Source organism: Mesocricetus auratus, unplaced genomic scaffold (genome assembly GCF_017639785.1).
Source record: "Mesocricetus auratus isolate SY011 unplaced genomic scaffold, BCM_Maur_2.0 Super-Scaffold_100014, whole genome shotgun sequence".
NCBI classification, from domain to species: domain Eukaryota; kingdom Metazoa; phylum Chordata; class Mammalia; order Rodentia; family Cricetidae; genus Mesocricetus; species Mesocricetus auratus.
In genome coordinates, this window is record NW_024429197.1 from 38,505,069 (window position 1) to 38,513,478 (window position 8,410).

Here is an 8,410-nt window from a genome sequence, read left to right on the forward strand (position 1 = left end):
GAGCCCTCAATGTCCCACCCCAAGTGCTGGGAGGATCACCTGCAAACCTGTCTTCTGCACCTTCTATTACTAGGAAGCCTACTAAAGGAAAAACCCATTTCCATTACTTGCCCACTCTGGGGTGTCCACCTCCCTTCCTAGGGTTCCTGCCTCCCTTACAAGAGCCTTTTGCACAGTTCTCATCAGTGCTATCCGTAACTGAGAGGTGGTGAGGAGCAGCGCAGCAGGGACATTGTGGCAAAGAGCCTCCTCTAGATTCCTGGCCCTTGTTGTGGGGGCAGGAGACAGAGCCTGAGATGGTGTCTTGCCACCTCACCTCCCCTGGTTGCCATTTCACACACAGTTGTGGCAAGACAACACACCCAGGCCACCAACCCCTGGGCCAACATTTGTTCCATAGACTCACTTCCTAAAATATCCCAATGTGCTATAGACTTTATTCTGAACTCCTTCGGTGAGCCTTTTGCTGAAGAACAAAGAAAACACCAAAGCCGGGTGGTGAGGGGGCTTAACTCTCTCATGTTCCTGCCATATGCTGTGTGATAAACAGATGATGGTTCTTTACAGTGATTGTTAGACAAGAGCATGAATCAGATCCACCTGGAGAGCTTGTTGAGTGCCAGGACAGGCTCCAAAGCTACACAGAGAAACCCTGTCCCGAAAAACCAAACCAAACCAAAAAAAAAAAAAAAAGTTACTGTGTGCTTGCCACAAAAGCATGAGGACCTGAGTTCAGTCCCCAGCACCCATGTATAAGAGGCTGGGTACAGTTGACAGGGACTTCAGCTGTTTGTCTCCAGGGAACCTCGAAAAGGTAGTGCTCAGCCGGGTGGTGGTGGCACATGCCTTTAATCCCAACGATCAGTAGGCAAAGGCAGGCAGATCTCTGTGAGTTCGAGACCAGTATGGTCTACAAGAGCTAGTTCCAGGACAGCCTCTAAAGCCACAGAAAACCCTGTCTCGGAAAAAAAAAAAAAAAAAAGAAAGAAAGAAAAGAAAAGATAGTCCCCAAACAGAAGTGCTTTTTGGAGAAAACAGCCTGAAGCTGTTCATCTTGATATGATTTTGAAGAAACACAAACTTGATTTTAAAAAGCCCAGGAGGGGCTTGGTATGGTGGCTTACACCTTTAATCCCAGCACTTAGGAGGCAGAGGCAGGCAGATCTCTGTGAGTTCCCAGCTAGCCTGGTCCACAGAGTGAATTCCAGGACAACCTCCAAAGCAATACAACACCGTCTCGAAAAAAACAAAAACAAGAATACTGGCTACATACCCTCCCTGAGGAGTGGATGAGGGTGGGGTGGGTGAAGGATAGGTGGGGGAAACAAGATTCGAGGAGGTAGCGAGAACTGGGATTAATATGTAAAATTTAAAAATAAATGAGTACTGGGTACTGTTTCAGAGGACCCAGGTTCCATTCTCTACACCCACATGACAGCTCATAACCATCTGTTACTCCAGTTCCAAGAGGGCTGGCCTCCTCAGGTACCGGGAATGCATATGGTACACATACATACATGCAGGCAAAACACCCATCCACATAAAATAAAGTTTAAATAAGATTGTAAAACCCGCCTGGCATTGGTGGCACACGCCTTTAATCCCAGCACTCCGAAGGCAGAGGCAGGCGGATCTCTGTGAGTTCGAGGCCAGCCTGGTCTACCAAGCGAGTTCCAGGACAGCCTCCAAGACAATACAGAGAAACCCTGTCTCGAAAAACCAAAAAAAAAAAAAAAAAAAAAATTGTAAAACCCAGTAGGAAGTTTGCTTTCTGTTGTTTTTTTGAGAGAGCATCTTTATGCCCCGGATAGCCACGAGTCACTGTGTAGACCAAGCTGGAGTGGAACTCACAGAGATCCACATGCCTCTGCTTCCAAGCACTAGGATAAATATTAGTTTTGTACTTACATTGTTAAAATTGGAAGGGTGAATCCATGTAGTGGTGCACACCTTTAATCCTGGCACCAGAGAGGCGGAGGCAGGCAGATCTCTGTGAGTTCCAGGACAGCCAGGGCTACATAGGAAGACTCTTGTCTCCAAAACAAAGGATGGAGGGAGGCAGGTAAAATAAAGATTTTTTTAAAATTGTGTATGTGGGTGTGTCTGTGTGTAACATATGTGTGTAGGTGCCCTCAGATGCAGGAAGAGGGTATTGGGCTTCCTAGGAATTAGAATTAAAGTCGATTGTGAGCCATCTGATGTGTGGCCTGGCTATCAATCCAGATTCTCTGTATGAGTAACAAGTGCCTTTTATTGCTGGTCTCTCTAGTCCCAGGAGAAGCAAGTAAATTGTTAATGAATGGTAAATACGTTGCTTGAACACTTACAAATAATAGAGTGTATTTCTTGAAGATAACCAGCTTCAGCTTCTGGCTTTCCCATGCATATGCACATACTCATGAATACACAACAAATGTAATAAATTATACCATGCCAGACCAATTCATTCCACTACTTACTGGATTCTTGGGGCTCTTCTGATTTGTTTTTGTATGAAGACCATGAATTTGAAATGGTCATCTTGTACCACTGAACTTGCCCTTTTAAATTTATTTTCTTACTTTGTGTGCCTGTGTTTTTGTAGGGGGTGTGCACGAATGCCATTGATATTCATTAGGCCAGGGGACAGCCTGCAGGAGACACCCTTTTCATTCCACCATCCGGGTCCCAACCATAATGGTCTGAACCAGCTCTCTTTTCCATTTCTTCTTGCTACATTGTCTCACTATGTAGCCCAGGCTATCCTAGATCTCACTATGTAGACCAGGCTGATCTCAAGCTCACAGAAATTCTCCTGCCTTGGCCTCACAAGTGCTGGGATCAAAGGTGTACAGCACCTCACCCAGCTACCGTCTCTTATTTGTGCTGAATATTCTGAGTCACCAGCCTTATATGATGGAGTACTCTGCTAGAAAGGGACACGGCCATTCTTTTGCTATGACAACTACCAGAAGGTGTGGGGACACCAGACCTTGAGCAGAGACCCACTTCCACTTCAGCCTGGGAGTAGGCAGCTGTAAGACAATGTTTACTAAAAACATGTTTACTAAAAACAATACAGTGCCCGAGGCAATAAGTTCCTGGAAAAGGCCTGCCCAGGGAAACCGCCCTGACCTCGACCTTGTCCAAAGACTAACCGCCTCTTCTGACACCCCCAGATCAGTTTTTGGTGCCAGAGAGAGGAGACAGCAGAAGCTTCTCTGGAGGGAGCCTTTCTTAGGAAGTTTTCTTGAACCTTTTTGGGGCCTGCTTAAAGTTTTCTTTACATCGTTGAACGAGTCTCTGTGTTGTCAATCCCCCGACACCCTCAGCACGTTCTCGGGCACAGGCCGCGCAGCAGATGCAACAAGAAGGCACTCCATATAATTTACAGAGTTCTCCCTTAATGGTATAGCAACAGTGACCCCCTGGCATCCTGTATTACTATGTTTTGCCCTAGACCTCACTGTGAACCCTTGCAGGCCCCGAGGCACTCCCGATGATTCAAGGTGACACCATGACATCTGTTTTGGTTTGGGATTTCTTGATGCTTTTTGAAACAGTCTCAGCCCGATGTTGCCTAGGACTAGATCCCCATATCTTCTTCTGAGGGTTAGGATTACAGGCTTGGTCCACCACGCCTGACAGTTCTAGTCTGTGTAAGGTGGCAGCAGGAAGACTAGTGGAAGATGATCATTAACATCATCAAGTCATTTGGGGTCACTTCATCAGTGTAAAGACTAAACCTGAGGCCTCTTCATTGTCATACTGATAGGAATTTGCTTGTTTGGAAGATTTGCCTGTATTGTTCCAATCCTGATTTCTCAGAAGATCAGATGAACAGTTGAGCTGCTGCCTGGAGACATGGAATTTAGCATGGGTGACTCTAGTATGAGTCTTTGCTGAATCTGTAAGGGCCTGAGGCAGGGGCATCAGTAGGAGATATGTGTGGCCTGCAGTAAATTTGAACTTATTAAATACATTTTAAAAGATTGAATTTTATGTGTATGAATGTTTTTCTTCCCTGTATGTCTGTCCACCACACTTGTGCCTGGTGCCCAGAGGTCAGAAGAGGGCGTGGGGTCCCCTAGAACTTGAGTTAGAATGATTGTAAGCAATCAGGTAGCTACTGGAAACCAAACCCAGGTCCTAACATCTAAGCCATCTCTCCAGTCCTTAGTTTACTTTTACTGTGTTATTAATTACTGGGTTTGCCAGAAAAGCATGAGCTAATATAAGTCAAAATGCTGATCATCTCGGAAAGACATTGAAGGTGTTCTATGTCCTACTCTGGTCCCCTAAGAAAGTTCTTTTCCCAAGGTTGGGCATTTAGACAAAAGCCACCATTCCCTCTGGGGCTTGAAGAAAGTTCCGGCTTGCTAAAAAGGAATCATTCTCCTTATCTCTGGAACCTGTGGCTTTCCATTAACACATGACTGTGGTGCCCATTAACTGGTCAAGGGCAATGGTAATAGCCTCTAGACTCCCTCAGTCCTCTTCACAAGCTCCCTTGCTCTGGTTCCCATTTAACTCCAGACATTTTTCCCCTGTTGATTTTCCTTGCTTTCTGGGAAGACAGACTTGACAATTTGGAATAAATTTTTCCCTTTTGGCCCAAGGAGCAGCTGTTTTGGTTTCTTTACTGCACCCATTTTTATTTTCTCCTGAAGTATCAAATATTCAGGAAAGATTTAATTCTTTGGTTAGTTGGCTGTTTGTTTGTTTGCTTGTTTGCTTTTGAAACATAGGCTCAGGTAGCCCTAACTAACCTTGAACTCCAGGTGTAGCCAAGGACAACCTTAAATTCCTCATTCTCTTACCTCTACCTCCCAAAGGCTGGGAGTCTAGGCATGTGTACCCACTATCAGCAAAATTTAAATCATGTTTTGGTTGTTTGTTTGGAGGGGGTTGATGGTTTGTTGAGATGAGGTTTTTCTATTATGTAGCTCTGGCTGTCCTGAAACTCATTATATAGATCAGGCTGACCTACACTCACAGAGATCCTCCAGCTTCTGCCTCCAGAATACTGGGATTAAAGGCGTGCACCACTACACCTAGCCAAGATATAATTCTTTATGGAAAAATAGATACTCATGTCTATCTGGTTAGTATGCGAATTTTCTTTCCTCTTTAATAGATTATAAAATGATATGTATACCAAGGAATTTCTTGTTTTTCGTTTTGGTTTTTGGTTTTTTGGGGTTTTTTTGGTTTTTTTGAGACAGGGTTTCTCTGTATTGTTTTGGAGGCTGTCCTGGAACTCACTCTGTAGGCCAGGCTGGCCTCGAATTCACAGAAATCCACCTGCCTCTGCCTCCTGAATGCTGGAATTAAAGGTGTGCACCACCAACGCCCTGCCCAAGGAATTGTTTTAAAATTAACATCTCTATTATTCATTATCATTAAATGTTTGATTTGCATGCCTACATATGGGGGTCACGAGTGGAAAACATTTTAACAATCCTGGTCTGGGTGCATTACTTGATTGCCAACTGATTCCGGCAACTTTGTTCATTTAATATAGCATGCAGGCTCTGAGCCAACCCTAAGGATATACAGGTGTGTAGGAGTTCCTGCATTAGATATGGAAATGTAGTGACCAGTACTCCATTTTAGCAGCCAGGACAGGCCAACATGTGCTTGCACGACCTTGCTGCTCCTGTCCTGGTCACTAAGGTCCGATGCCCTCCTCGTGGCAAGGAACCAATCAGAAGTTAGCTGGCGGGCTGTGCTTTACGGCTCTGGGTGTGCTTTACGGACAGTGCACAACAGTGATGTGCAGAACATAGCAACCGCCCTGATAACAACCAGTTGACCAATGAACATGGGGGGGTCACCCAAACCAGGAAGCGCACCAACCCTGAGACTGTTTCATATCCCTAGACACTCCCCTTACATTGCCCTTTAAGATCCCTGCCTCGAGGTTACTTGGGGTCTTTCTCCAGCCATCTGTCATGATTACCAGGTGAAGGGCCCAAGCTAATGGGGTTAGCTCCTTAAACATCTACAATAAAAGACTCTTTGCTTTTGCATCGAAATTGACCTCTTGGTCATTTTGGGGTTCAGAATTTGGGCACAGCAGAATCCCAACACTCAGAAGCAGAAGTGTCCTCAGTTTGAAGCCACCCTGTGCCATGTAGGGGACTCCAGACCTGCCAGGGCTATGTAGCAAGACCCAGACTTAATAAATAACTTACTATTATCAGATACAACGAATCCAAATTCAGAAATAATTTAAATACATCTGTCAGGAAGCCTTCCAGTCAAAGTAAAGAGGGTAATTTCTGTTTCTTTAATTTTTCAAGACAGGGTTTCTCTGTGTAGCTTTGTAGACCAGGCTGACCTTCAACTCACAGAGATCTATCTGCCTGCCTCTGCCTCCTGAGTGCTGGGATTAAAGGCGTGCACCAGCACCACCCAGCTTGTTTTGTCTTGTTTCTTGAGGCAGGTTCTTTTTTTTTTTGGTTTTTCGAGACAGGGTTTCACTGTGGTTTTGGAGGCTGTCCTGGAACTCGCTCTGTAGACCAGGCTGGCCTCGAACTCACAGAGATCCGCCTGCCTCTGCCTCCTGAGTGCTGGGATTAAAGGTGTGCGCCACCAACGCCCGGTTTTTGAGGCAGGTTCTTATATGGTACAGATTGGCCTCAAACTTACTATATATGAAAGGATGACCTTGGACTTTAGATTCTGCTGCCTCCTCAGCCTCGAAAGGGCTTGGATTGTATGCATGTACCACTACACCCAGCCAGTCAATGAATGTAGAGTAAGAGCCTTTGACTCAATAAAAACTGTAAATACAAATTGTCTCATCTCTATTGGTTGACACCATTCATTTAGTTCAATGGTCCCACACCTAGAAATGTACTAGAATCACCTGGGCTGTGTTTTGATGAGTGTTTCCCAAAGGTCCATATGTGAAGGCTTGGGTCACAAAATGGGGGGGGGGTACTCAGAGGTGCTGTGACCTTCTAAGAGATGGACCTTGTAGAAGGTTCTTCGTTCACTGTGAACCATACATTCAAAAGTGATTCTCTCTCTCTCTCTCTCTCTCTCTCTCTCTCTCTCTCTCTCTCTCTCTCTCTCTCTCTCTCTCTCACACACACACACACACACACACACACACACTCTGTCTCTCACGACCACTCAGCAGCACGATCCACTTAGACTTGGATCTCCAGAGCTATAACGATCCACTTACACTTGGATCTCCAGAGCTATATATAGGTCAACACAAACCTCTTCTTACTTCATAAGTAGCCAGTGTCAGCTATCTCATTAAGTGACACAAAGCTGACTACTACACAGACCAACTGTCCAAGGGTTAGAGAAAAATAAAGTGTTTCATGTTTATATTAGCCAACAAGTGAGCACTGATGATTCAACAGGCTCTGTACTCTGACCTCACTGTGACACTGTCTCAGCGAGTGTCACTGAGACACTGCCTCCATGTGTCTCACGTATTCTGACCAGCTCTCTTTCTTGCTCCCATCTGGCGCTTTCACACCCTGGTACTCCAGTTGTATGACTAAAGAGGGGCTTGCTAACCAAGCACGGAGGTACACACCCAGGATATTAGCATTTGTGAGACTGAGACAGGAAGGCTGGTATACACCCTTTATCCTAGCACTTGTAAGACTGAGGCTGGAGAAATTGCATGAGTTCAAGGCCAGCCTGGTCTATATAGTGAGTTGCTGGTCAGTCAAGGCAATGAGGCTGTTTGAAAAACCAACCAGAGCAAACAAATCACCAGGGCCTTGGAGACATGGCTCAACAGTCAATAGTACTGGCTGCTCATCCAGAGGAGCTGGACTTGACTCCGGGTCCAGGAGATCCGATACCCTGTTTTAGCCTCCTGGGCACCAAATACACATGTGGTTGGTTCACAAACATGCAGGCAAAGCACACATATACAATAATTTTTAATTAAAATAAAAAACAAAGCCAATCAGTCAGTCCACAATAAGGGAATGTCTACCCATTCCTCTAAGTCCAGCTAATTCACCACCCTTTCTGGAGCCCTGAAAGGTTCTACAGCTGAGTTAAACACATAGCAGGAGTAAACCCCGAGCTGAAATTACAGCAAGGTTTTAAAGCCTAAAACCACAAATGGTGGGGGTACAAGGGGAGTTTGGTAATCGGTGCCAGACCTTCATGCAAACACGCACGCTTGTGGCTGTCTGGCTCGTTATCTGTCTTAGGTAATGGTTGTGCCTGGCTGAACTTTGTGACTAGCCTGGGACCTTGAGGTCTAGGGAATGTTCCCAAGTCCTTGAGGACTGAGATCTGGGAAATATTTCCAAGCCCTTGAGGACCACTAGGGGAGGATGTCTATCTTTCTAAGTGCAGCTGCTCACGTCCGAGGACGGGACAGCTTAGTAATTTTTCAACTGTTGGGACACAGGGTTCTTCAGTAGCTCGTGCACATTGCTTC